Source organism: Bos indicus, chromosome X, assembly GCF_029378745.1.
Source record: "Bos indicus isolate NIAB-ARS_2022 breed Sahiwal x Tharparkar chromosome X, NIAB-ARS_B.indTharparkar_mat_pri_1.0, whole genome shotgun sequence".
NCBI lineage: Eukaryota > Metazoa > Chordata > Mammalia > Artiodactyla > Bovidae > Bos > Bos indicus.
The window spans coordinates 82,348,831-82,375,275 of NC_091789.1; the positions used below are offsets into that span (position 1 = coordinate 82,348,831).

At 41.7% G+C, this 26,445-nt stretch overlaps 1 protein-coding gene and 1 pseudogene across 1 annotated transcript in view; both read right to left on the minus strand.

Annotated features, from left to right (window-relative positions):
• SLC16A2 (solute carrier family 16 member 2) overlaps window positions 1-26,445 on the minus strand; it is a 132,247-nt gene that overhangs the window by 35,644 nt on the left and 70,158 nt on the right. The window lies entirely within an intron of this gene.
• Window positions 1,214-1,328, minus strand: LOC139181753 (5S ribosomal RNA; annotated as a pseudogene).

Genomic DNA, 26,445 nt, shown 5'->3' on the forward strand with positions numbered 1-26,445 from the left:
TTATCTGAGGGGGCTGGTTAGCACCTAGAAACTCTGATTATCAGACATGAATTCACCTGATAGAGTATGGAAAGGAGGCAGGAGTCAGTAACAGAAAATAAGGAGACAGAGAGATGCACATATCTAAAATGTGAAGATTGACGGTAAGCATCTTACTAGAACTGCAAAGTGTTAAAAATGAAAGGGCCCTCAAGAATCATAGAGGGCATGTATGGCAAAACCAATACAATATTGTAAAGTAACTAGCCTCCAATTAAAATAAATAAATTTATATTTTAAAAAAAAGAATCATAGACGGTTAACCAAGATGGCTTCACTGGTGAATTACAAACATTTAAGGAAGAAATAATAATAAGCCAACACAAACTCTTACAAAAAATAAAACAGGAGGCAATACTTTACAACTCATTCTATGAGCCCAGTGTTAACCTAATACCATAACCAGATAAAGACATCACAAGAAAGAAAACTTCAAATGAATTATCCCTCATAAACACAGTTGTAAAATTCTTAACAACATTTTAGTAAATTGAATCCAACAATATATAAAAAGGATAAAAATAATGACCAAGTGATATTTATTCCAGAAATAAGACAAGAAGAAATAGAAGACATACAGATTATAAATAAGAGCAACATAGTTTTACAACTATCTCTATCTACAGACAATATGATTGTCTATCTAGAAAACTTTAGAGACTAATAAAAAGCTACTATTAGTAGAAGTAATAAATGAGTTAAACAAGTTCACAAGGTATAATACAAAAAACAATTGTATTTCTATATATTAGCAATGAATAATTAAAAATTGAAGTAAAAATGCCATTTACAATACCATCAGAAACTTGAAATACTTATGGATAAATTTGATGAAAATAATGGACACACTTGTGGAAAATTTGACCTCTACAGTGAAAATTATAGAATTTTGATGAGCTAAATTGAATAAGACCTAAATAAATGAAGGGATATATTTTTTTCATACATCAGAAGACTTAATATTGTTCATATATTAATTCTCCCCCAATTTGTCTTATAGACACAATACAATCCCAATCAAAATCCCAGCAAAGTTTTTTTTTTCATAGAATCTGGCACTGATTCTCATATTAATTTGTAAATGTAAAGGATATATAATTGCAAACATAATTTTTACATTGAAGAACAAATTTGGAAGATATATAATGAGTTGATTTTAAGACTTTTTTTTTTTTTTTTAACCCGGTATTCCCAGGCGGTCTCCCATCCAAGTACTAACCAGGCCTGACCCTGCTTAGCTTCCGAGATCAGACGAGATCAGGCGCGTTCAGGGTGGTATGGCCGTAGACCGATTTTAAGACTTACTATAAAATTACAGCAATTAAGACATTATGGTATGGGCATAAAGATAGACATATTGTTCAATGGAACATAACAGAGTCCAAAAATGAGCCCACACATATATGGCCAGTTGATTTTCAATTAAAAATGTCAAAATAACTCAATAGGGAAGGATAGTATTTTTCAACAAATGGTACTGAATCAACTGAATATTCACACAGAAAAGAACAAAGTTGAACTAATATCTCACACCATACTCAAAAATTAACTCAAATTGGATAATAGACCTAAATGTAACATTAAAACTATAAAACTTCTAGAAAACATAGGATAAAATCATAGTGAACTTTGGTTAGACAAAGATTTCTTAAATAGAGCATGAAGATCACAAAGTATAAAAATAAATAAAATTGACTTTATCAAAATTTTTAAATTTATTCTTCAAATATACTTAAAAAAATTTTATTGCAAGATATTTGCCTTACAATATTGTGCTGGTTCAAATATACTTTTGAGAGAATTAAAAAACAAGCTACAGACTGGGAGAAAATATTTGGCAAAAATATATCTGATAAAGGAGGATTTATTTCCAGAGTTCATGAGAATAATTTCTTATTTTCAAAAACAAGAAAATAAAGAATCTGACTGAAAATAAGCAAAAAGATTTGAACTGACAGTTTTCCAAAGAGTGGTAAACAAACACATGAAAAAAATGCTCAACATCATTAGTCATTAGGGAAATACAAGTTAAAACCTAATGAGATGCCAATACACACCCATTAAAACATGTAACATTTTTTAAATTGACCATACCAAGTGTTAGTGAGGATTTGGAACAACTGGAACTCTCATAGTTGCTAGGACTGTAAAGTGGTGCAATAACTTTGGAAAACAGTTTAGAAATTCCTCAACTGGTTAAATATAGAGTTACAATGACTCAGCAACCCTCCAAAATGAAAGCATATGTGCACATCAAGACTTGTACATAAATATTTGTAGCAACTATATTTGTAATAGTAAAAAAACCTAGAAGCAATCATGTCCGTCAATATGTAAATAGATAAACACATTGTGGTATATCCACATCGAGAAATGGCACTCAGCAAGAAAAAGGGATGAACTACAGATATATGCAACAGGTTGGGTGAAACTCAAAACAACTGTAGTGAGCACAAGAAGGCGAATTTTAAAATGTCTACTTTTTATTCCATTTATATAAAAATATCTAGAAAATACATATTAATCCATAGTGATAGAAAGAAGAGCAATAGTTGCCTGTAGTTAGGAACAGGATTTTGGAGGATGATAGATATGCTCATTATCCTGAATATGGTAATAGATTAATGATGTATACATATATCAAAACTTCTCATTTTACACATTTTAAATGTGAGTTGTTTATTGTATGTCAATTATACCTGAAGAAAGCTATTCAAAATAAAGTAACATTTCCTTACTTTTAAAAACAGCTGCATATTTTCACAATTGAAAAATTGGAAAAACAAAGAAGGAAGGCAAAAAGAACTCCATAATCCCAATCACTTGAAGACAAGTATTTTTACCTTGATATGTATTCCTCCAGATTTTTCTATGTATATATATCTATATAATTGTTTCAAAGACAATATATATAGTACATGTGACTTATAAGCTGCTTTTAAATTTTTAAATATGTTTTGGAAACCTTTCCATGTTAATAAAATTTAACACCATCTCAAAATAAATAATGGAAGGAAAGAAGGAAGGTAAGAAGGTTGGAAAGAACAAACCAATGATACATGCAACAACATGGATGAATCTCAAAATAATTTTGTTGAGTTTTGTTGGCTTGAAACAATTTTGTTGGCTTGAAAGAAGCCAGAGCTTACCAAAAAATACATATCATATGACTCTAGCTATGCAAAACTGTAAAAACTACAGACTAATTTATAGTGAGAGAAAGCATATTAGTGGTTGCCTAGGGAAGGACAAAAAGTAGAGTGGGAGAGAGATAAAGAGACACAAGACAACTTTTGGGGGTGATGGGTATGTCCATTACTTTGATCATAGTGATGGTTTCATGAGTGTGTACACAGGTCAAAACTTGTCAAACTGTATCTTTGAAATATATGCACTTTACTGTATATTAATTCTTTCTTAATAAAGCTTTAAAAAACCATTAATGGGGAAATCAAGGCTCAGAGAGGACATAAACTATTCAGGAAGACATAGTAGGTCCGTTGCTGCTGCTGCTAAGTCGCTTCAGTCGTGTCCGACTCTGTGCGACCCCATAGACGGCAGCCCACCAGGCTCCTCTGTCCCTGGGATTCTCCAGACAAGAATATTGGAGTGGGTTGCCATTTCCTTCTCCAATGCATGAAAGTGAAAGTGAAGTCGCTCAGTCGTGGCTGACTCTTAGCGACCCCATGGACTGTAGCCTACCAGCTGAGCCAGAACTAAAACCCCTATCTTTGGACTCCTAACCTAGTGCTCCTTCCACTGTACCACAATGCCCAACAGGCCTCCAATGATCTGTCCAACCACCAGGCAAAAGCAGCAGGGATCAGATGGCTGACTTTCTAATCTTTGCTTTCAAGAATCATCAGCGCCTCTATCCTGCATCGAACCTGAACTGGCGATTCGTTTCTTATATGATATTATACATGTTTCAGTGCCATTCTCCCAAATCATCCCCCCCACCCCTACAGAGTCCAAAAGACTGTTATATACATCAGTGTCTCTTTTGCTGTCTCACATACAGGGTTATCATTACCATCTTTCTAAATTCCATATATAGGGATGGTATGGGGAGGGAGGTGGGAGGGGGGTTCAGGATTGGGAACACGTGTACACCCGTGGTGGATTCATGTTGATGTATGGCAAAACCAATACAATATTGTAAAGTAATTAGCCTCTAATTAAAATAAATAAATTAAAAAAAAAAAGAATCATCAGTGCCTTTGCAGAGCCAGAACAAGAAACAAATGCTGAAATGATGAGCTACTTCCAGCCCTGAGACTGAAACTAGATAGGGCTCTGCCCTCAGCTTTGAGAACACTCTTGAGCTAAGGAGGTAGCCAGTTTAGGTAGTTCCTTTGAGTAGGCAGGTGATAGCTCTGTGTCCAGAAGCAGCTCTCCCCATACTTGCAGTCCAGTAATTAGTAAGGAAACCTTGGATGGTAAGCCTGAGACATATGACAGGGTAATCAATCAACAGAAGTCTGGCTGATAGGATCAATAATTTTTTGATCCTCAAATCTGAGATAAACACTAATGTTAGTGACACAGTTAGGGACCTCCTGCTATGGCTTCAAGGATGTATGAAGGCCACAGTAAATCTCACTCCTGAGATTAGTCCATGTTCCTGCCTCTGAACAGGAATCTGCTGACAATCCCTAGCACTGCTGGATTCCTTATTAGAGCAGAGAGACGGGAGGTAGAGAAGATGGCAGAGGGAGGCACTGGGGAAACATGGTAGAACCCATTTTTCAATGTAAAGTACCTTTTCCAAGAATACTGACCCTTTCTATTGAGTATTTTATAAAAGAGATGGAGAAAATAAGGAAAAGAACAGAGGAAGAAAAATTAAGTTCCTGCATGCCACAAGTGGTTGGTAACCTTCTTCCCAACTGAGAAATTTCCTATAGCTTCAACCTGGCCATCCTGGAACCAGGCTGGGACCTGTACCACTACAAGGAAGATTCTGGAATGGATTACTCTTTCTATAATGTATAGGTTAAGAGTACAGTCTCTGAAGTCAAATAGACATGGGTTTAAGAACAAGATCTACTTACTTGCTGGTTGATGTTGAGCAACTTTCTTCATATCTCTAAGCCTCAATTTCCTCATCTGGAAAATAGATATTATAAAAGTGCCAACTACTGCCTGGATGGGAAGGCAGTTTGGGGGAGAATGGATACATGTATATGTATGGCTGAGTCCCTTTGCTGTTTACCTAGAACTATCAAAACATTGTTAATTGGCTATACTCCAACACAAAATAAAAAGTTTTTTTTAAAGTGCCAACTAAATGTTTGTTTTGTGAAGATTAAGTGAGGTACTATAAAATACCTGACATGAATAAACACATGAAAAGATGCTCAATATTGCTCATTATTAGAGAAATGCAAATAAAAACTATAATGAGATATCACCTCACATTGGTCAGAATATCCATCATCAAAAATTCTACAAACAATAAATGCTGGAGAGGGTGTGGAGAAAAGGGAACCCTCTTGCACTGTTGGTGGGAATGTAAATTGTTACAGCCACTATGGAAAACAGTATGAAGATTCTTTAAAAACTAGGAATAAAACCACCAAATCACCCAGCAATCCCACTACTAGGCATATACCCTGAGGAAACCAAAATTGAAAAAGACACGTATACACCAATGTTTATTGCAGTTCTATTTACAATAGCTAGGACATAGAAGCAACCTAGATGTCATCAACAGATGAATGCATAAAGAAGCTGTGGTACATATATGCAATGGAATATTACTTAGCCATAAAAAGGCACACATTTGAGTCAGTCCTAATCAGGTGAATGAACCTAGAGCCTATTATACAGAGTGAAGTAAGAAAGAGAAAAGCAATTATCATATATTAATGCATATATATGGAATCTAGAAAGATGGTACTGATGAACCTGTTTGCAGAGCAACAGTGGAGACACAGACATTGAGAACAGATTTATGCACATGGCTGGTCGGGGGGAGGAAGGAGAATGTGGGATGCATGGAGAGAGTAACATGGAAACATATGTTACCATATATAAAATAGATTGCCAATGGGAATTTTCTGTATGACTCAAGGAACTCAAATTGGGGGTAACAACCTAGAAAGGTAGGATGGGGAGGGAGGCGGGAGGGATATTCAAGTGGGAGGGGACATGTGTAAATCTACGGCTGATTCGTGTTGATGTTTGGTAGAAACCAACACAATACTGTAAAGCAATTATCCTTCAATTAACAATAAATTAATTAAAAAAGAGAGACCTGTCATGTACTAATAGAAATTAAATAGTGTCCTAGAGACAGCAGATGAAGACAGTCACTTCTCTCAGGCTGCTACTGAAGGGAATCCCACACCCAGACACATATATCTCTTCTTTAACCAGCCCAGATTTATTGAATGGTCATTATGCAACTGATCCTTGTGTGTGGAAGTTAATGACTGCTCAGAGCAGTGAGTCTTCATGGCATCCCATGGGTTCCAGCACACTCCAAAATTTGAAATGCAGCAGCAGCAACTAAAAGCCAGACCCTCAGCAGAGTTTCAAATCTCCTCTTCTAATTCAGTCTGCCAGGAGGAATAAATCATCATAATGGCAAGGATAGGTATGTAGGAGGGAAAGGAAATAGCCCTTCATGCCACCACTGAGCAAGCCAGATCTCACATACTCAGGATAAACCTCTTGGCAGCAAGAGGACCTAACACCTTTGTGTTTTAATTGCAATATCACCTCACTTTTGAAAAGTCCTTTTATGTTCCAAACCCTTTTCCAGCACTTATATCATTACATCCTCACAGCAAGTATATAATAACCTGATATAGATAAGCCAGCAAATGTCCTCCCCCAAGTCTTCCTTTTCTTCATAGTAGTAGTAGTAATAGCTGACACTTGTATAGTACTTACTATGTGGCAGGCACTAGGTTAAATTCCTTATGTATATTAGCTATGTCATCTCATTTAATCTTCATAACAACCTCATCAAGTGAATACTGTTAGTGCGCCCATTTACTTTCCCTGGTGGCTCAGACAGTAAAGAATCCATCTGCAATGCAGGAGACCTGGGTTTGATCCCTAGGTTGGGAAGATCCCCTGGAGGAGGGCATGGCAACCCACTCCAGTATTCTTGCCTGGAGAATCCTCATGGACAGAGGAGCTTTGTGGTCTATGGTCCATGGGGTCACAGAGTCGGACAAGACTGATCTACTAAGCACAAATAAGTAAACAGACCAAAAGGGATTTGGTGACTAGACTAGCACATTGCTAGTAAGTGGTAGAGCTGGGACACCAACCCAGGTCTATCTGACTTTAAAGCCCTTGCTCTTAGCTACTATGCTAAGGTACATAACCCTATTTTACAAAAGGAAGAAAATGAAGCCAGAGAGCTTGAGTGGCTTGCCCAAGGACACAAAACAAGCTAGTAATAGAAAGGGGCCTAATTTGGGCCTTCTGACCCTCAGCCTAGTGTTCACTCCCTTATTCACTTCCCAGCCATTGGCACTACATTGCAGGCACCCTGTGGTCACCATATACTTGGAATGCCACAGATCAGGTGAACATGCCATCTATCAGCAAGGTCAGAGTTTAATCTTTCATTGTTTCATGGTACCTGATCTATAGATGAGGTAACCAAGGTGCAAAGAAAGCAAATAACTTGCCCCAGATTTCCTGCTGTACCAGGAGCAGAGAAATTCCTTGAAGTTCTTAACTCTCAAGTCTGGGCTTGTTTCACTTGAATACCTATGTGTGTGCCCACAAGGCAGCAAGGAAAGCACTGTGGGTCAAAAGAGAATCAGATAAAAGAAAGCCAATATACTCCCTGTTTCCTTTTAACTGGATATGTGGAGCTCTCAGGGTTTGGACAAAGATCGCTGACACATAAATGAGGTTACTGAAGAGAATGGCAGGGGTTTGAAGGGATAGGACAAGAGAAGTTAAAAAAAAATCATATAATTTGGGTAGAGGTAGAGGGTAATGTTAGGGTCTTGAAGGCTTGGAGTTTCTTTTTGTAGAGGCTCTGAGTTGGTGGTGCTAATGGTAAAGAACCTGCCTGCCAGTGCAGGAGACATAAGAGATGCAGGTTCAGTCTCTGGGTCTGGAAGATCCCCTGGAGGAGGGCACGGCAACCCACTCTAGTATTCTTGCCTGGAGAATCCCACGGACAGAGAAGCCTGGTGGGCTGCAGGCCATAGGGTTGCAAAGAATTGGCCATGAAAAGCAACTTAGCACGCACGCATGTGTTATCTCTAAAGAGGGTATGGAGCGGACAGGAATACAGGCAGAGTTACAAGCACATTTCTATCCTGGTCTTCAGTCATGAAATGAACACTGTCAAAGAACCTGCCAGGGTTTTGGCTTCATACCAGAGCCTGAAGTGGCTATGAAGCAATTCAAGCCAAAGGTCTAGCCAATCCAAGTAGGAAGCTAATACACATATAAAGGGAGCTTGTCCAGTGATCCCAAATACCAGCCTGAGGACCATACTTGTCTGGCTGCATATAGCACCATCTAGGTAATTCAAGGGCACTGTCGAGTTTGGGAAGCTCTGGATTGGCTCAACTAGTAGTGTTCAGTGTCAGGGACCACATTGTGGGAAATGGTCAGAAGGACAACTTGGCAGGAGCTGTCATTCAGAAAACATCTCCAATGTAGACCCTATTAATCTTGTAATTGTCTTGTGAATGACATACATTGATTGCCTTGTATTTATGTGATGCATGTTGAAATGTTAGTTGTTAAAGGTAAATATTTCAAAACTTAGACAATTTCTGATAGCATATTTTGACAATTCCTTGTTTAAGAGTACCCAGAGACCCTCACAGGATGGATGTCTTGAACATTTCTCCAGCCCTGAGTGTGGAGAGCTTTGAATGGCAGGGTCGGGAAAAGGACCTGAATCTTTAGGTAAAGGAGACCCCTCACACAGTTGAAATGAAATGTTCAAAAGATAACTGTGGTAAAGTAATTAGCTTCCAATTAAAACAAATAAATTAATTTAAAAAAGATAACTGTGGTCATTGTGGCCATAAGAGTATGGAGGAAGGATTGGAAACCACCACTGATGAGGCCAATGTCAGAATTTTTTAGGGATGGTAGGAAGGAGCTTAAACTGGAGACCTGCCAATAAGAACAGACTTAAGACTGAATCACATACACAAGAGTTCAAAACAGCAACACTTAGTATTCATCAAAACCAACCTTCTCACTTTTATTGTTATGTTATGCTGTGCTCAGTCATGTTCGACTCTTTGTGACCATATGGACTGTAGCTGCCAGGCTCTTCTGTCCATGGGAGTTTCCAGGTAAAAACCAACATTCTTATTTTACACATGGAGAAACTGAGGCCCAGAGAAATTAAATGTATCACCCAAAGTCACTAATTTGTTAGAGCTTCAGGTAACATGTTATATATTTCTAGTACACAAGTGAAGTGAAGTGAAAGTCGCTCAGTCATGTCTGACTCTTTGTGACCCCATGGACTATACAGTCCATGGAATTCTCCAGGCCAGAATACTGGAGTGGGTAGCCTTTCCCTTCTCCAGGGCATCTTTCCAACCCAGGGATCAAACCCAGGTCTCCCGCATTGCAGGCAAATTCTTTACCAGCTGAGCCACAGGGGAAGCCCAAGAATACTGGAGTGGGTAGTCTATTCCTTCTCTAGCAGATCTTCCCAACCCAGGAATTGAACTGGAGTCTCCTGCATTGCAGGCAGATTCTTTACTGACTGAGCTATCAGGGAAGCCCTTCTAGTACACAAAGACTTAAGATATTAAAGAGACAGGATAGAGGAGAGAGCTGAGGAGGACTCCAAGGTTTCAAGTACGTACCTCTATCCCAGACAGTGCTTGGACCCAGGACCCTCCCACCCTATGGAAGATGAATAAGATTTCAGGGAACACTTCAAAGGAAATGGCTGAGGGCCTATCCCCAAGGGGATTTTCCATGAAGTGGGCTAAGGGTTGGTCTGGGCTCTGGGTTAGGATCCACACCTGATGGGTTATGGTGGAGCAGCAGGTATCTGTAAAACCCAGGCTACCCAGCTTCCACTGCAACCTGTTCCACTCTTCTATGTAGGTGGTATTCCCCAAAGGCCATGTAGGGGCAGGATGAACAAGCTAGGAAACACCAAAGTGAAGAGGAGCAGGAGCTATTTGTTGAGACATGTACTCCTTGGAGAGAGTAGCCTGATGCCAAGACAAACTCCTCCAAAAATAAATATGGTACATAAAAGACTAATTATGAGTTTGGACTTTGGGATTTAGTAGGAGAGAAATGACTCTGTTCAGCATGAACAGAGCAGTGCCAGTTGGCAGCAGGTGAACATGAAAGGTCAGGGTGGGAAGTGGTGTCTCCAGTACCCTTCAGCAGCTTCCTCTGTATGGAAAGTGATGCTTATCTAGGGGGAGACAGTTTTACAAAGTTGCTTTCACTAGAAACTGAAACAAAACAGAGCCAGAGCAGAGATGGAGCCCACCAGAGATGGCAGCAACTGCACTGGGTTCTTCCCTCCTGCCCTACTTGCCCAAAGGGCTTCAAACATATCCTCTCCAACCTTCTTCCTCAACTGGCTTGTGTTGTTGTCATCAGTGGCCATGAAAAATTTCTTCACCATCAGCCCTGGGAATAGTAGCCCTCTTACTCCTCCCACTCTGAGTTGGATATTCTCTGAGTTATCTGCCCAGCCCAGGCAAATACTATCTCCAACATGGCACAGGTGGAAGCCAGGTAGCTATTCTATACACAGCCTAGGCCTTTCTGGTGAGACACATTAAAGAATACTCTGACAATTAATGCCCAGCTATAGCTTCATCATTACCTTCTGTATAACTTCATACAATTAACCCCTTAAAATTAATTTTCCTACTCTGTAAAGTGGGGGTAATGGTAGTCATATTATAAGGTTATTAAAAGGACTATATAAAATAATACATATGACTGTCACTCTGTCTCCCCTAAAGAAAATAGAAGAAAATGTATATAAGGGAGAGCAGAATTGCCTCTTTCTCATTGGATATAAAGCATCTTGAAAAGCTGTTGCCAGGCCTCTGGACCTGACAGGACCCTATAACTCTTTACCTGAACTGTATTGGGCTGAAATAAGAGATAAAGATCCTAAAATCATCCATTGAATCTTCTTAAAACTGTTCCTAGAGACAAGATAGCAGAGTAAAAGGACATGAGCTTACTTTTCTCATAGAAATACCAAAATCAAAATTAACTGAACAACAATCAACAAAAAATGCTGAAAGCTACCAAAAAAGATACTCTATATCCAAAGAAGAAGCCACAATAAGATGGTAAGAGGGGTTCCAGTGCAATTAAATCAAATCCAATACACACCAGGTGGGTGAGTCACAAACTGGAAAATAATTATTTCACAGAAGTTCTCTCACAGGAGTGAAAGTTCTGAGCCCCACATCAGGCTTCCCAGCAATGAGAGGAAGAACCCCCAGAGAATCTAGCTTTGAAGTTCAGTGGGGTTTGATGGCAGGAATTCCAAAGGACTAGGGGAAACAGAAACTCCACTCTTGAAGGGAACACACAGGGTCTCATGTATACCAGGACCCAGGGGAAAAAGCGGTGACTTCATAAGAGACTGGGCCAGGCTTACCTGCTAGTATTGGAGGGTCTTCTGTGTAGGTAAGGGGTGGCTGTGGCTCACTGTGGGAACAAGGACACTAGTGGTGACAATTCTAGGCAGTACTCATTAGCATAAGCCCTCTTGGAAGCTGCCATTTATTCACCAAGATGTGACCCCACACAACAGCTTGTAGGCACCAGTGCTGGGATGTCTCAGGCCAAAAAACAAACAGGGCAGGAACACAGCCACACCTATCAGCACACACTATGCTTAAAGTCTTCCTGAGCACACAGCTGCCTGATAAACAACTCCTGACAAGGTTTCTACTCACTAGAGGGACAAGACCTAGCTCCACCCACCATGTGCAGGCAGTCACCATTCCCACCTACCAGGAAGCCTACACAAGCCCCTGTTCCAACCTCACTTACCAGGAGGCAGACACCAGAAGCAAAAGGAACTACAGTCTTGTAGCCTGTGGTAAGGAGATCACAAACACAGAAAGTTAGACCAAAGTAGATGACAAAAAAATATGTTGCTGAAGAATGATCAAAATAAAAACCCAGAAAAAACAATCACAAAAGACTATAGGAGACTACTGCAAGGAATTATATGCCAATAAAATGGACAACTTGGAAGAAATGGACAAATTCCTAGAAAAGTATAACGTTCCAAAACTGAACCAGGAAGAAATAGAAAATCTTAACAGACCCATCACAAGTGTGGAAATCGAAAATGTAATAAAAAATCTTCCAACAAATAAAAGCCCAGGACCAGATGGCTTCACAGGTGAATTCTACCAAAAAATTAGAGAAGAGCTAACACCTATCTTACTGAAACTCTTCCAGAAAATTGCAGAGGAAGGTAAACTCTCAAACTCATTCTATGAGGCCACCATCACCCTAATACCAAAAGCAGACAAAGATGCCACAAAAAAAGAAAACTACAGGCCAATATCACCGATGAACATAGATGCAAAAATCCTCAGCAAAATTGTAGCAAACAGAATCCAACAACATATTAAGAAAATCACACATCATGACCAAGTGGGCATCTCTTCCAGGGATGCAAGGATTCTTTAATATTTGCAAATCAATCAATGTCATATACCATATTAACAAACTGAAAGATAAAAACCATATGATTATCTCAATAGATGGAGAGAAAGCCCTTGACAAAATTCAACACCCATTTATGATTAAAAAAAAAAAAAAAACCTCTCCAGGAAGCAGGGATAGAAGGAACATACGTCAACATAAGAAAAGCCATATATGACAAACCCAGAGCAAACATTATCCTCAATAGTGAAAAGCTGAAAGCATTTCTGTAAAAACAGGAACAAGACAAGGGTGCCCACTCTCACCACTACTATTCAACATAATTTTGGAAGACCTAGCCATCGTAATCAGAGAAGAAAAAGAAATAAAACCAAATTGGAAAAGAAGTAGAACTCTCACTGTTTGCAGATGACATAATCCTCTAATAAATATAGTAAAGTTGCAGGATATAAAATTAACACACAGAAATCCCTTGCATTCCTATACACTAACAATGAAAAAACAGAAAGAGAAATTAAGGACACAATCTCATTCACCATTGCAATGAAAAGAATAAAATACTGAGGAATAAATTTACCTAAAGAAACAAAATATATATATATATATATATATATATATATAAAACTATAAAACACTGATGAAAGGAATCAAAGATGACACAAATAGTTGGAGAAATACATCATGTTAATGGATTGGAAGAATCAATATAGTGAAAATGAGTATACTACCCAAAGCAATCTATAGATTCAATGCAATCCCTATCAAGCTACCAATAGTATTTTTCACAGAACAAGAACAAATAATTTCACAATTTGTATGGAAGTACAAAAAACCTCAAATAGCCAAAGCAATCTTGAGAAAGAAGAATGGAACTTGAGGAATCAACCTTCCTGACTTCAGACTATACTACAAATCCACAGTCATCAAGACAGTATGGTACTGGGACAAAGACAGAAATATAGATCAATGGAACAAATAGAAAGCCCAGAGATAAATCCATGCACCTATGGACATCATATCTTTGACAAAGGAGGCAAAAATACACAATGGAGAAAAGACAATCTCTTTAACAAGTGGTGTTGGGAAAACTGGTCAATCACATGTGAAAGAATGAAACTAGAACACTTTCTAACACCATACACAAAAACAAACTCAAAATGGATTAAAGATCTAAATGTAAGACCAGAAACTATAAAACTCTTAGAGGAAAACATAGGCAAAACACTCTCTGACATAAATCACAGCAAGATCCTCTATGACCCACCTACCAGAGTAATGGAAATAAAAACAAAAATAAACAAATGGGACCTAATTAAACCTAAAAGCTTTTGCACAAAGAAGGAAACTATAAGCAAGGTAAAAAGGCAGCCTTCAGAATGGGAAAAAATTAACAGCAAATGAAGCAACTGACAAAGAATTAATGTCAAAAATACACAAGCAGCTCATGCAGCTCCATACCAGAAAAATGAAAAACCCAATCAAAAAGTGGGCCAAAGAATGAAACAGACATTTCTCCAAAGAAGACATATAGATGGCCAATAAACACATGAAAAGATCCTCAACATCATTCATTATTCAGTTTAGTTCAGTTGCTCAGTCGTGTCCGACTGTTTGCGACCCCATGAATTGCAGCATGCCAGGCCTCCCTGTCCATCACCAACTCATTATTGCTACTGCTGCTGCTAAGTCGCTTTAGTCATGTCCGACTCTGTGCGACCCCATAGACGGCAGCCCACCAGGCTCCCCCGTCCCTGGGATTCTCCAGGCAAGAACACTGGAGTGGGTTGCCATTTCCTCCTCCAATGCATGAAAGTGAAAAGTGAAGTGAAGTCGCTCAGTCGTGTCTGACTCTTCACGACCCCATGGACTGCAGCCTACCAGGCTCTTCTGTCCATGGGACTTTCCAGGCAAGAGTACTGGAGTGGGTTGCCATTGCCTTCTCTGAACTCATTATTAGAGAAATGCAAATCAAAACCACAATGAGGTGTCATATCACACCGGTCAGAATGGCCACCAGCAAAAATTCTACAAACAATAAATGCTGGAGAGGGTGTGGAAAAATGCAAACTAGTACAGCCACTGTGGAGAACAGTGTGGAGATTCCTTAAAAACTGGAAATAGAACTGTTACATGACCCAGCAATCCCACTGCTGAGCATACATGCTGAGGAAACCAGAATTGAGATACATGTACCCCAATGTTCATTGCAGCACTGTTTACAGACCTCAGAGACCTCTGGGACAACATTAAATACACCAACATTCACATTGTAGGGGTCCCCAAGGAGAAGAGAGAGAGAAAAGGCCTGACAAAATATTTAAAGAGATAATGACCAAAAACTTGACTAACACAGGAAAGGAAACTGTGACTGAAATCTAGGAAGCACAGAGAGTCCCAGGCAGGATAAACCAGGGAGGAATCTGCTGAGACACATAATAATCAAACTGACAAAAACTATAGACAAAGAAGAATACTAAAAGCAACAAGGAAAAAGAAACAAATATCATACAAGGAAATTCCAATAAGGTTACCAGCAGATTTCTCACCAGAAACTGCAGGTAAGAAGGTAGTGGCACAATATACTCAAAATGATGAAAGAGAAGAACCTATAACCAGAAGAATTCTAACAGGCAAGATTCTCATTCAGATTTGATGGAGAAATCAAAAGGTTTACAGACAAGCAAATGCTTAGATAATTCAGCACCACCAAGCTCCTGGGCATATATCTGGATAAAACCTGGTTTGAAAAAATACATGCACCCCAGTGTTCATTGCAGTGTTGTTTACAATAGCCAAGACATGTAAACTACATAAATGTCCCTTGACAGATAAATGGAAAAAGAAGGTGTGGTACATCGATACAATAGAATATTACTCATCCATAAAAAGAATGAAATAATGCCATTTCCAGGAAAATTGATGGATCTGGAGATTGTCTTACTAAGTGAAGAAAGACAGAGAAAGGTAAATATCATATCATTTCACATATATATGGAATTCTAAAAAATGATACAAATTGGATTTCCCTGGTGGTCCAGAAGGCAATGGGACCCCACACCAGTACTCTTGCCTGGAAAATCCCATGGACGGAGGAGCCTGGAAGGCTGCAGTCCATGGGGTTGCTAAGAGTCGGGCACGACAGAGCGACTTCATTTTCACTTTTCACTTTCCTGCATTGGAGAAAGAAATGGCAACCCACTCCAGTGTTCTTGCCTGGAGAATCCCAGGGACAGGGGAGCCTGGTGGGCTGCCGTCTATGGGGTCACACAGAGTCGGACACGACTGAAGCAATTTAGCAGCAGTAGCAGCAGCCAGTGGCTAAGACTCCACATGGCCGATGCAGACAGCCCAGGTCCGATCCATGATCAGAGAACTAGCTTCTACATGCTGTAACTCAGACCTGGTACAGTCAAATAAATGAATAAAATAAATATAAAAAATGATACAGATGATCTTATTTATAAAACAGAAATAGACTTACAGAATTAGAGAATGAACTTGTGGTCAGTGGCGGGGAGTGGTGAAGGAACAGACAGATTGGGAGTTTGGAATCAACATGTACATATTGCTTAAAAAAAGGAAAAATTAAAATAAAAAATAATATAATGCATATGAAGTAAAGTGGATGGTATGTAAAGAAGAGGAATGCTTAATTTATCATCCATACTATGCCAATTTTCACATGAAATTTTAATTTCAATAATAACAATGGAACAACATCTATAAATTATGACATCCAGTTATTCTATTTACAAAGGTTAGGTATTACTAAGAAAAGAGTTTCATTGTGCAGATGATCACTGGGGGACACTGAGAAAATGACTCTAGAATTTATCTATCTGTGAAATAGAATAAATAAAGTACAGGCTCAGAATTATATCAATGTTTATATTGATGTTTGTATTGACGTTTTGATGTTTATATTGATATACTGATGTTTATAATTGATCTTTTCAGATTCATCAGGATTGTACATTTTACTTCAGAATATTTAAAATTTAAAGCACTGGTTTAAATTACCAATAACTAAGTAAAATAGAGACTTTCAGCTTTCTGATCACTATACAAACAGCAAGTGCCCTGTGTTCCCTGGGTCTCAGTTTGCAGCTCTTAGAAATAAAGGGCTAGATGCCACCACACCTATGCTTCCTCTCTTATTCCAAAGTCTGACAGGGGTGGGGCACAGCATGGGGGCCAGAGGGAAGGTGTGGCCCCCCAAAGGACTGAAGACCCACAGGGATCATTGTTTTTCATGGACACAGGCCCCACATCAGGGTCAGTGGCAAAGATAGATCATCTCGACAGAGTCTGTGGGAGTGGGCCCCAGGGACCAAAGGGCCCTTCATCTTGTTTCCAGAACACATACAGCTTCTCAATACCTCAGTACTTATGAAACAGCCTGGAAACCAGAAGACTCGGAGGTCAAACAGCAGGGATGACTAGGCAGGTAAAATTAGGTGTTTTCTTATTTTTTTCCCTGAAAGTTAATCATCTCTGTGTGTCCCTGAGCTCAGTAAGTAAAGAATCCACTGGACATTTTCCCATATTTTCCCCTCTTCTTTCCTGTGTCACTTCCCCCCCCCCACCAACCCCCCCCGGCCCCCCCCCACACACACACACTCCCACATACATAGGAGAAGAGCAGCAGGGATGGAGAAAAGGGGCAGCCTTGTTTTCTACCCATTATGTCAATTGTCAAGGTCGATGGAAGCTAAATTGCAAACACAGGTTTGAAGAAGGAAATATCTCAGCCCTCTGCAAGAGGTAAGGGGTGGGGGACTGGGAAGGAAACTTTTTTCAGAACAGTTGAACTATTGCCATTCTTGGAGGCCTTGCAACCCACACTTGGCATCACAAAAGCCAGCAAGGGGAAGGGCACCCTGCTAATATGCAACTTCTGCTCAGAAGAGCTACTGAAGGCTCAACAGTGAGCTTGGGGGTCCCAGGCCACTACTTTGAGAACCTCTGGTCTGATGAAGGGGAGCCTCACCTCTTCTCCAAGCCCCAGAAGTTGCCCGGTTATCACTGACATGACAAAATGTTCCAGAGGGTCATCTTCAGCCTTGACCATGTCTGCCTGGCCTGAAGAGAGGAGACCAAGCCTCCCCAAGGCTACCTTCCCAATCAACCAGAATTGACTGTTCCAGAAATGGGCACAGGCAGCCGGGAAAGGGCCTGCAGCACAGGATGGTCCCTGAGCCCCTGAGCCCCTGAGGTGGGCTCCGCTGGATTCCCACTGCCCCTGGGGTGGGGCAGTTCCCTGGGTTGGACTCTCCTCTGGAGCACTTGCCCACCTGGCTAGGCTGCAAGCTCTGAGAGGGCAGGACCACATCCCACTTGTTCACTGTTCAGTTCCCAGTCACTCGGGTCACTATTTGTTGAATAAAAGAAGTAGCTAGGATACTCAGTGGCTCCTGGTGGGTAGTCAAGTTAGAGTCCCAGCTCAGGCACTTGGGAGAGTGAGGTGCTTATGACCTCTTTATGACTTATGTAGTGTGCACGCATGCATGTGTGCATGTGAGTGTGTCCTGTATTTGCCCAGGAGAACCCAGGAGCTTCCTGAGGGTGAGTGTCATAAACTAGTTTTAGTTCATGCCACAACTCTGCTCCTTAGGGGGCTGGCTCTCCACTTCACCATCAGCCACCCTGCCCAGGAAAGATCCCTCCTGAGGAGGTCCCCAGCTCTTTCCTACCCCAAGCTCCTCCCTGTCCCTGCTCTGTGTGGCCTTGGACAAGTCCCTGTTTCCTTATCTGGAAAGTGAGGATGTTGGGCTACATTAAGGGCAAGGAGCCACTTGGTGCCACAATTGCTCATCTCCATGATGTCTGAACACTGCTGCTTCCTGAATACCTCGGGGATTGGGAGCAGAGCCTTGAGGGTTCTAGAGCTCACTCTCCTACCATTGAGACCGAGTTGTGATGGAAATGGCTGTCACTGCCCAGGTACTTCTGGGTCAATCAAGAAGCTTAGCTCGATCCAGACCTCGGCCAGACAAATGAGGTTCAGAGACAGTAGGACACAGGCAGGAAGACCCTCTTGACTGTAAACATAATTAAAACCAGCAATCATTTACTGAGGAATGTTGTGGGTCTCCCTTTCCTGGAGATCACAGAAACATGGAAGCTAATGGGCCCCTGGAGATGGACGGGTGCAGCCCCCTCATTGTATAGATGAGGAAGCTCAGGCCTCCAGGGAGGAAGTAGCCCGCCCAGGGTCATGGAGCAGCGTAGAGAAAGAGCAGAGACCCAGACCTGTGACCAGGGCTCTCTGGCAAGAGCCAGTTTCATGACTCCAGACTGAGAGGCTTCCTGCAACTGCAGGGCAGCCCAGGCGAATCTCTGGAGTGTATTCTCTGCACACATGAAGACTTCCTGAGGTCTCGAGGGTAAATGACCTATGGGAGGGAGGAGTGAGGCCAGAGGCGTCTGTCTTCTTGATGCCCAAGTCCAGGCTGCTCCCTAGACAATCCCTTTCCTTCTCTGCAGGCAAGAGAGACCCCCTAACACTATGGAGTATATCTGATGGCTGCTCCAGCCTGGGATCCGGGATGTCCCCTCAAAGCCTCGCCTGTACATCCAGCCCACTCACCCTCCAGAAGGCCCTTCACTCAGGCAGGCAGTCAGTCAGTCAGCTGCCCTGTGGGGAGCACCTTCCAAATGACTGTGGGTGAGGCTCAGCTGGGGCAGGTCACATATATCCAGAACCAACATCCCTGTACTTGGCGTGCTTCTGGGTGAGGGAGAAACTGAGGTCCCTGCACCCAAGGGCAGACACCTGGGAACAGAGAGAAATGGGCCAGGGTGGTCAGAGGAGGTGGGAATGTGTCAGTCTTTGACATATTCTGGGTGGGACCTGGACTAGGAGGTGGGCGCAGTGTGGAGGCCTTCCCTACGTCTGGAGGCAGGACGGGTGGAGTGGCAGGACGTGGTTGTTAGGAGTTTAGGCTCCTGATGTGAGTTACCAGCCTGGCCTAGTGCCTCAGTAGCTGGGTGACCTTGAGTTCTTCATTTCATCACTTTGAATCTCAAGATTTGGGAATTAATAATGCCTCACATAACTCAAGGCAGAGCTCACAGGAGGCCTCCTGGGAAGAGCCCGGAGTTAGTGGTTTGCAGGGTAATTTCGCTTCCTTGTGATTTCAGCATACTGTTTGGACACAGTTGGGACCCAGAGTTGGTATAAAGATTATTTTAGCTGAAGACATTTGTGATTTGATAAACAACAGGGTAAAAAGCCTTTTTTGAGCTTCCTTTATCTGACTAAAAGCAGCAACTTCTAGGAAATGAAGCTGCCAAAAATTCCTTCTCGGGATCCACTTCTGGAAGGTAGAATAAAGTCTACTCCAAATTTTTTCTCTGAGTAACTTTGCGGCCCTGAAAAAGAAAGATCACTCACACCTATATAGACAAACATTACAGCCTTTCCTATCAAGTGTTTGTTTTCCTGAATATCCATGTATGTTTCCAAAAATCATTTATATTCCTGGCAAGGACCTTTCTCCCCCATTTCATCTAGTAAGTTGGCATGTAAGCCCCAAATTCCAACCACACCTTTGAGTTATCATCACTGAGTTCTTCTGTGTATATGGAAGTTGCACATGTAAATAAACTCTGGGGTGTTTTTTTTTTTCCCTCCTGTCAGTCTGTCTTTTACCAGTTTTCACTCACAGGGCCTCTGTGCTAAACCTAAGAGAGTAGAAGAAAAGGTTTTCCTCCCCCAAAATATTCACAAAGGGTAACCTCTAGATTTCTGTGTCCTTTTTTTAGATCTTGACTCAAGTAAACTGTGAAAAAAAAACAACAGTCAACACCTCATGATATTGATGAGGTGCTTGAACTTTGAACACTGCCTGGATATTTGATGACATTATGGAATTATTAATTACTTTAGGTGTTGTAATGACATTGTAGTTCTGTTAAAAGAGAGTTCTCATGTTTCAAAGCTACATACTGAAATGCAGATTCAATGATATGATATCTGGCCAGGGGTTGCTAATTATTGATGCTGGGTGATGTCCACAGGAGTTTCATTATGCTATTCTACTTGTATATAGGCTTGAAATTTTCCACCACAAAAAGCTTTTCATATGAAATAGAAAAGGGTGGATCAAGGAGATGTTTACCCAAATGTGGCTTAGCTGCCTGCCTTTGGAAGCGTTTTCATTATAGGGAACAACAATCACAAATTTAAGAAAAGCCTGGTATCTGTTTTGTGAGCAACAGTGACATATGACTAGAGACTGATTTCACCCCCTCACTTCAGCCCCCTCACTAGGCAGCATCTGTGCTGCTCCCCTCAGCCTGTGGCAGCCCAGTTTGGTTGCCAGGCGATAGAAGCCAGAAGCCCTTTTCTTGGGAGAGAGAAAAGGGAAAGGGAGGGAGAGAAGCAAGGAGTGGGGGAAGGTAGAAAGAAGTTGCCCAGAGGAAAGCTTGTCCCTGCCTAGCAGCCTGGCCCAGGGGGAGAGATGGGGGCAGGGTCTCTTGTTGGATGCTGGTTTCCCACAGCTCTCACTTTCCATGGTTTATTCTTGGGGGCAGCCTTATCATCAGAGCTTGAGGCTCCACAAAAGCAGGATAGGGGTGGGGTGGGTGCACATGTGCACCTCCTGCAAAGATTAGGGAGATCTGTGATTAAGTAAGATACCAGTTAGCACCCACTCAGAGTCAGAAATTTCAGACAGGCCTCCTCTGGGGGGATGTTCCTGAACTCTTACTGAGTTAAAAACAATCCTGGGAAAGCAGCTTGTCAAATGGAAATTCTGCACTGGTGATCACCCTCTGTTGGGGCCATTCCAGAAGGCAGGAGGGCAGGAGGCTTCCTCTTTGGGGTGGAGAAATCTGTCTTCTCTGTCCTTTGGGGAGAGAAGGCAGAAGCCTCTGGTGCTGCACAGTGGCCTGGCAGTCTCAAGGACGCTGACTGTGTTGGGGACCCCTGAGTTCTGATGTTGATTCAGACCCACCTCTCACTGGAAAGCTGTGTGGGCCTGAGCCCATCTCTGAGTCTCAGTTTCCTGATTTTTAGAAGCCTTGAGTGTGGAACCCTGCCTCCCTTCAGGCTTAGATGGGCTGGGATTACAATGCACTCCCCACCCCCAATTCCTGGGCAGGAATTGCTCTTACCTGGGGTGGGGTGAAAGGCGCCTGGCCCTCTCTACTTCCACCTACCAGGCCAGACTGGAAGAACCAACATAGCCAGCACCCTCTGAGAGACAGAGGGAGGGCCTTTCCTAGAGCCACCTTGCTGTGATCATGAGCTACTTCCTGCTGGCCTGGAAGGTGGGATTCAGAGAAGCTCTAGGCAGGTGGGATGGGGGGTGAGGTCAAGCAGCTGCCCGGGAGATCAGCCTTTCAAGACCCAGCATCTGAGAAGGCTGGCTATACTCAATGAGAAAGACATCAGGGAGGCAGCAGTCAGGAGCTGAGCAGGCGCAGGGCCCAGACAGCCCCTTTTCTCTGCAGCATCTTTGTGGCTCCTAGTTGCTAGGAGAAGGCTCTTCCGTTGCTAAGCAACTGAAGCCTGGTGGATTAACACCGATTTTCTGAGCTCACTGGAAGGGGAGGGAGAGAAGGTGCAATGCAGATGCCCTGGGGAAGTTCATTCCTGTCTCCAACCTTTGTTGGTGGATGTGAGTGGAGGTGAAGGGACCGATGAGATGCAGCTGGGAGCTGATCTCTAGGGAGAAGGTCGAGGGTGGGGCAGCTGGGGGCAGCCTATGCCTCAGGTATTCATTATAAAGACCAAAAACCAGAGTGAAACTGGCAATTAAATGCCAATTAGAGGACTAATGAATGCTAATACTGTTCCTTTTTGAAACCCCAGAAAAGGCCTGCAGTCCCTGGGGTGTTTCTGAGCCACCTAACCAGGCCAGATGGGATTGGGCAAGCTTTGTCCTCCAAAGATGTGGGGATTGGAGCATTTTAGGGTCCATGGGCCCCCAACAGTCCTGGGTTCCTACCTCCTGGTGAATGACAGAAGCCCCTCAACACACTGCCCTCTGCTTAGGTAATAACCCCCAGGTGACAGGGAGCTACTTCTTCCTGCAACAGCCCTTTCTGTAGCTTTCCCTTAGAAAGTGTTTTGCCCGACATGGCCCAAGTCTGTCTTCCTGTGGCTCTTTCCTGCAGGGGCCAAGGGTGTTATCCCAATCTGCTTTGCTGCAGGGACCTGTAGCCTCTCTCCTCTGTAAGGCCTACCTCTTACTCTTGCCACTACTCAGGGGACAGAATGGCTAGGGCCTCACCACGACTTGGTGCTTTCTGATTCCCCACCCTCAACCTGGTCTTTAGCCTCCTTAAGGAAGAAGCTACTAGGATGGACAAATTTACAAGGGGGTCCTGGATCCAATTCTTGTCCCAGGGTTCAGGCTTCTCCCACTATCTTGCTGAGATGAGATCTTGGGTCAGAAAGAAAAGAGTCTTTGTGTTTGTGTGTGTGTGTGTGTGTGTGTGTGTGTGTGTGTGTGTGTGTGTGTGTATGAGTGAGAGAGAGAAAGACACGTAGGAGGGTGTTTACAAACTTAAAAGAAAGGGTTCTAGTTCAAAAATGGTGGTGTGTGGATCCATTTTCTAGGGGAAAAGCCATAATTGGTACAATTCCTTAAATTTTATTAAGGAGCTGTTCTAATGACATATAACAAATGGAGAAGTATTTATTCAAAATACCATAACAAATCTTCGTAAGAACAGCAATAGCCCATGCAATTTGGGCCATGATTTACTCCCATCTCTGCCTTCTCCTGCTCAGTGTAATACAAGCTCTATTCCAGGTGACTGTGGCCACTAATAGGGAGCTCTGTCTTTCTCCAGGTCCCAGTATTGGTCTCCAGTGTGACTCCTGGAATTATAGGATACAGTTACTTCTCATCCCTCCCTCAGCTCTGTGTTATAAAATCTTTGTTCCAGACAAGCAGAGCCAGGAGGACTGAGGAGCCTTTCTGCCACTCAGCTCTTACTGGTATTGTGAGAGCTCTACTCCAGGCATGGCACCAAGAACATTGTCTCTAATTACCTCTGCCCTCAGTTCAGTTCAGTCACTCAGTCGTGTCTGACTCTTCCGGACCCCATGGACCACAGCACACCAGGCCTCCCTGTCCATTACCAACTCGCAGAGTTTACTCAAACTCATCTCCATTGAGTCGGTGATGCCATCCAACCATCTCATCCTCTGTCGTCCCCTTTTCCTCCTGTCCTCAATCTTTCCCAGCATCAGGGTCTTTTTAAATGAGTCAGCTCTTTGCATGAGGTGGCCAAAGTATTGGAGTTTCAGCTTTAGCATCAGTCCTTCCAAAGAACACCCAGGACTGATCTCCTTTCGGATGGACTGGTTGGATCTCCTTGCAGTCCAAGGGACTCGCAAGAGTCTTCTCCAACACCACAGTTCAAAAGCATCAATTCTTCAGTGCTCAGCTTTCTTTATAGTCCAACTCTCATATCCATACATGACCAATGGAAAAACCACAGCCTTGACTAGACAGACCTTTGTTGGCAAAGTAATGTCTCTGCTTTTTAATATGCTATCTAGGTCAGTCAGAACTTTCCTTCCAAGGAGTAAGCATCTTTTAATTTCATGGCTGCAGTCACCATCTGCAGTGATTTTGGAGCCCCCAAAATAAAGTCATCCACTGTTTCCACTGTTTCCCCATCTATTTGCCATGAAGTGATGGGACCAGATGCCATGATCTTAGTTTTCTGAATGTTGAGCTTTAAGCCAACTTTTTGACTCTCCTCTTTCACTTTCATCAAGAGGCTCTTTAGTTCTTCTTCACTTTCTGCCATAAGGGTGGTGTCATCTGCATATCTGAGGTTATTGATATTTCTCCTGGCAATCTTGATTCCAACTTGTGCTTCCCCCAGCCCAGCGTTTCTCATGATGTACTCTGCATATAAGTTAAATAAGCAGGGTGACAATATATACCCTTGATGTACTCCTTTTCCTATTTGGAACCAGTCTGTTGTTCCATGTCCAGTTCTAACTGTTGTTTCCTGTCCTGAATACAGATTTCTCAACCTCTGGTCCTAGTTCACTCATAAGTTGTAGGTTCCATGCTAGGAAAGACAAGTCAGAAAAATCAGGATCTACCATCTTGCCTAGCACCCTTCTCATAGAGTAATGGCACTCTGTGAATGTGGGATCCTCTCTCTACCTCGAGCTCAAGTACAATAAAGCAGAAGTTCAACCCAGAAGAAAGAAAGTATTTGAAGACTGGAAAGCCTCTTTAGCTCTCCCTAAAGGAAATAACTTTATCTAGAAAAAAGATTGGAAAAATTTTTGCTTTGTCAGAAATAATTTAGGTCTTGGTGATAAGCAATTAAGAAGGTCTAAGGGCTTCAGAATTTTTAGTAGGGGACTGTAAAATAGTAGACCAGCTAGAAGTTTAAAAGAGAGAATCAGGGAAAGAACTAAGAAGAACTATTCTAGAGTCTGAGCAAGCCTCAAAGACTGATAACACTTTACCCCTGCAATGGAGCAGCAGATTTAATTGGATCGGATTGTGGAATGACTTATGCCCACAGGCATCATTAAAAAAACAATAATGAAATTAAGGAGTAATTAGTAGAGGCTAATAGCTGGGTATGATACCACTAACTAGAGTTACATTACTCAGAAGCTAAATGGGGATCTCAGTGGAAGAAACAGAGTCCATTTGAAATCACAATAATCACTGGCTGCGACTTTAGAGGTTGTATAATGTAGGGAATAGACTTCACCAACCTCGTCCATAAAAGTCAGTAACAGTAGCTAGAGTTGCTACGGTATATTATCTGACTTGTTATATATATCTAGTTTTCAGCAAAAAGCTATGAAACATGCACAATTACAAAACAGGAAATTGTAACCCATAAACTGGAAAGAGATATTAGGCAATAAAACTGTCTTGAGGGGGCCAAATGTTAGACTTAGAAGATAAATCAGCTGTTATAAACATTTCCAAAGAACTGAAGGAAATAATACTTAAAGAAAAGAATGCATAACGATAATATCTCATCACAAAGAGAATATCAATAAACAGAAAATTTTTAAAAGAACCAAATAAAAATTCTGGAGTTGAAAAGTATTATAAGTGAAATGAAAAATTCAATAAGGAGCTGATCCATGTTGGTTTATGGCAGAAACCAACACAATATTGTAAAGTGATTATTCTCCAATTAAAAATAAATTAATTAAAAAATAAGGAGCTCAACAGTAGATTTGAGATGGCAGAAGAAAAGAATCAGAAAATTTGAAGGTAGATCAATGTATATATTATGCAAATTGAAAAAGGCTGAGAACATAGAATGAAGAAAAATGAACAGCCTCAGAGAAATGTGGGACACCAATAAGCTCACCAATACATATGCAGTGAGATTTTAGACTACATGGTGGCTCAGATAGTGAAGAATCTGCCTGCAATGCAGGAGACCCAGGTTTCATCCCTGGGTCAGGAAAGAATACTCAAAAATAATGAAAACTACTCAAATTTGGAGAAACCATTAATCTACATATCTAAGAAGCTCTACAAATAACAATAGGATAAGCACAAGGAGGGATACCCCAGAGACATCATAGTCAAAATGTTGAAAGCCAAAAACAAAGGGAAATCTTGAAAGGAGCAAGAGAAAAATGACTCATCATGGAGAAGAAAAACGCTACAAGCTTAATGGCTAACTTCTACTAAATAGAATAGAGGTCAGAAGGCAACAGGATGACATATTCAAAATGATGAAAGAGAAAACCTGTCAACCAAAAATATTTGCTACAGAATGTCCAGAATAGGCAAAATCCATATAGATAGAAAG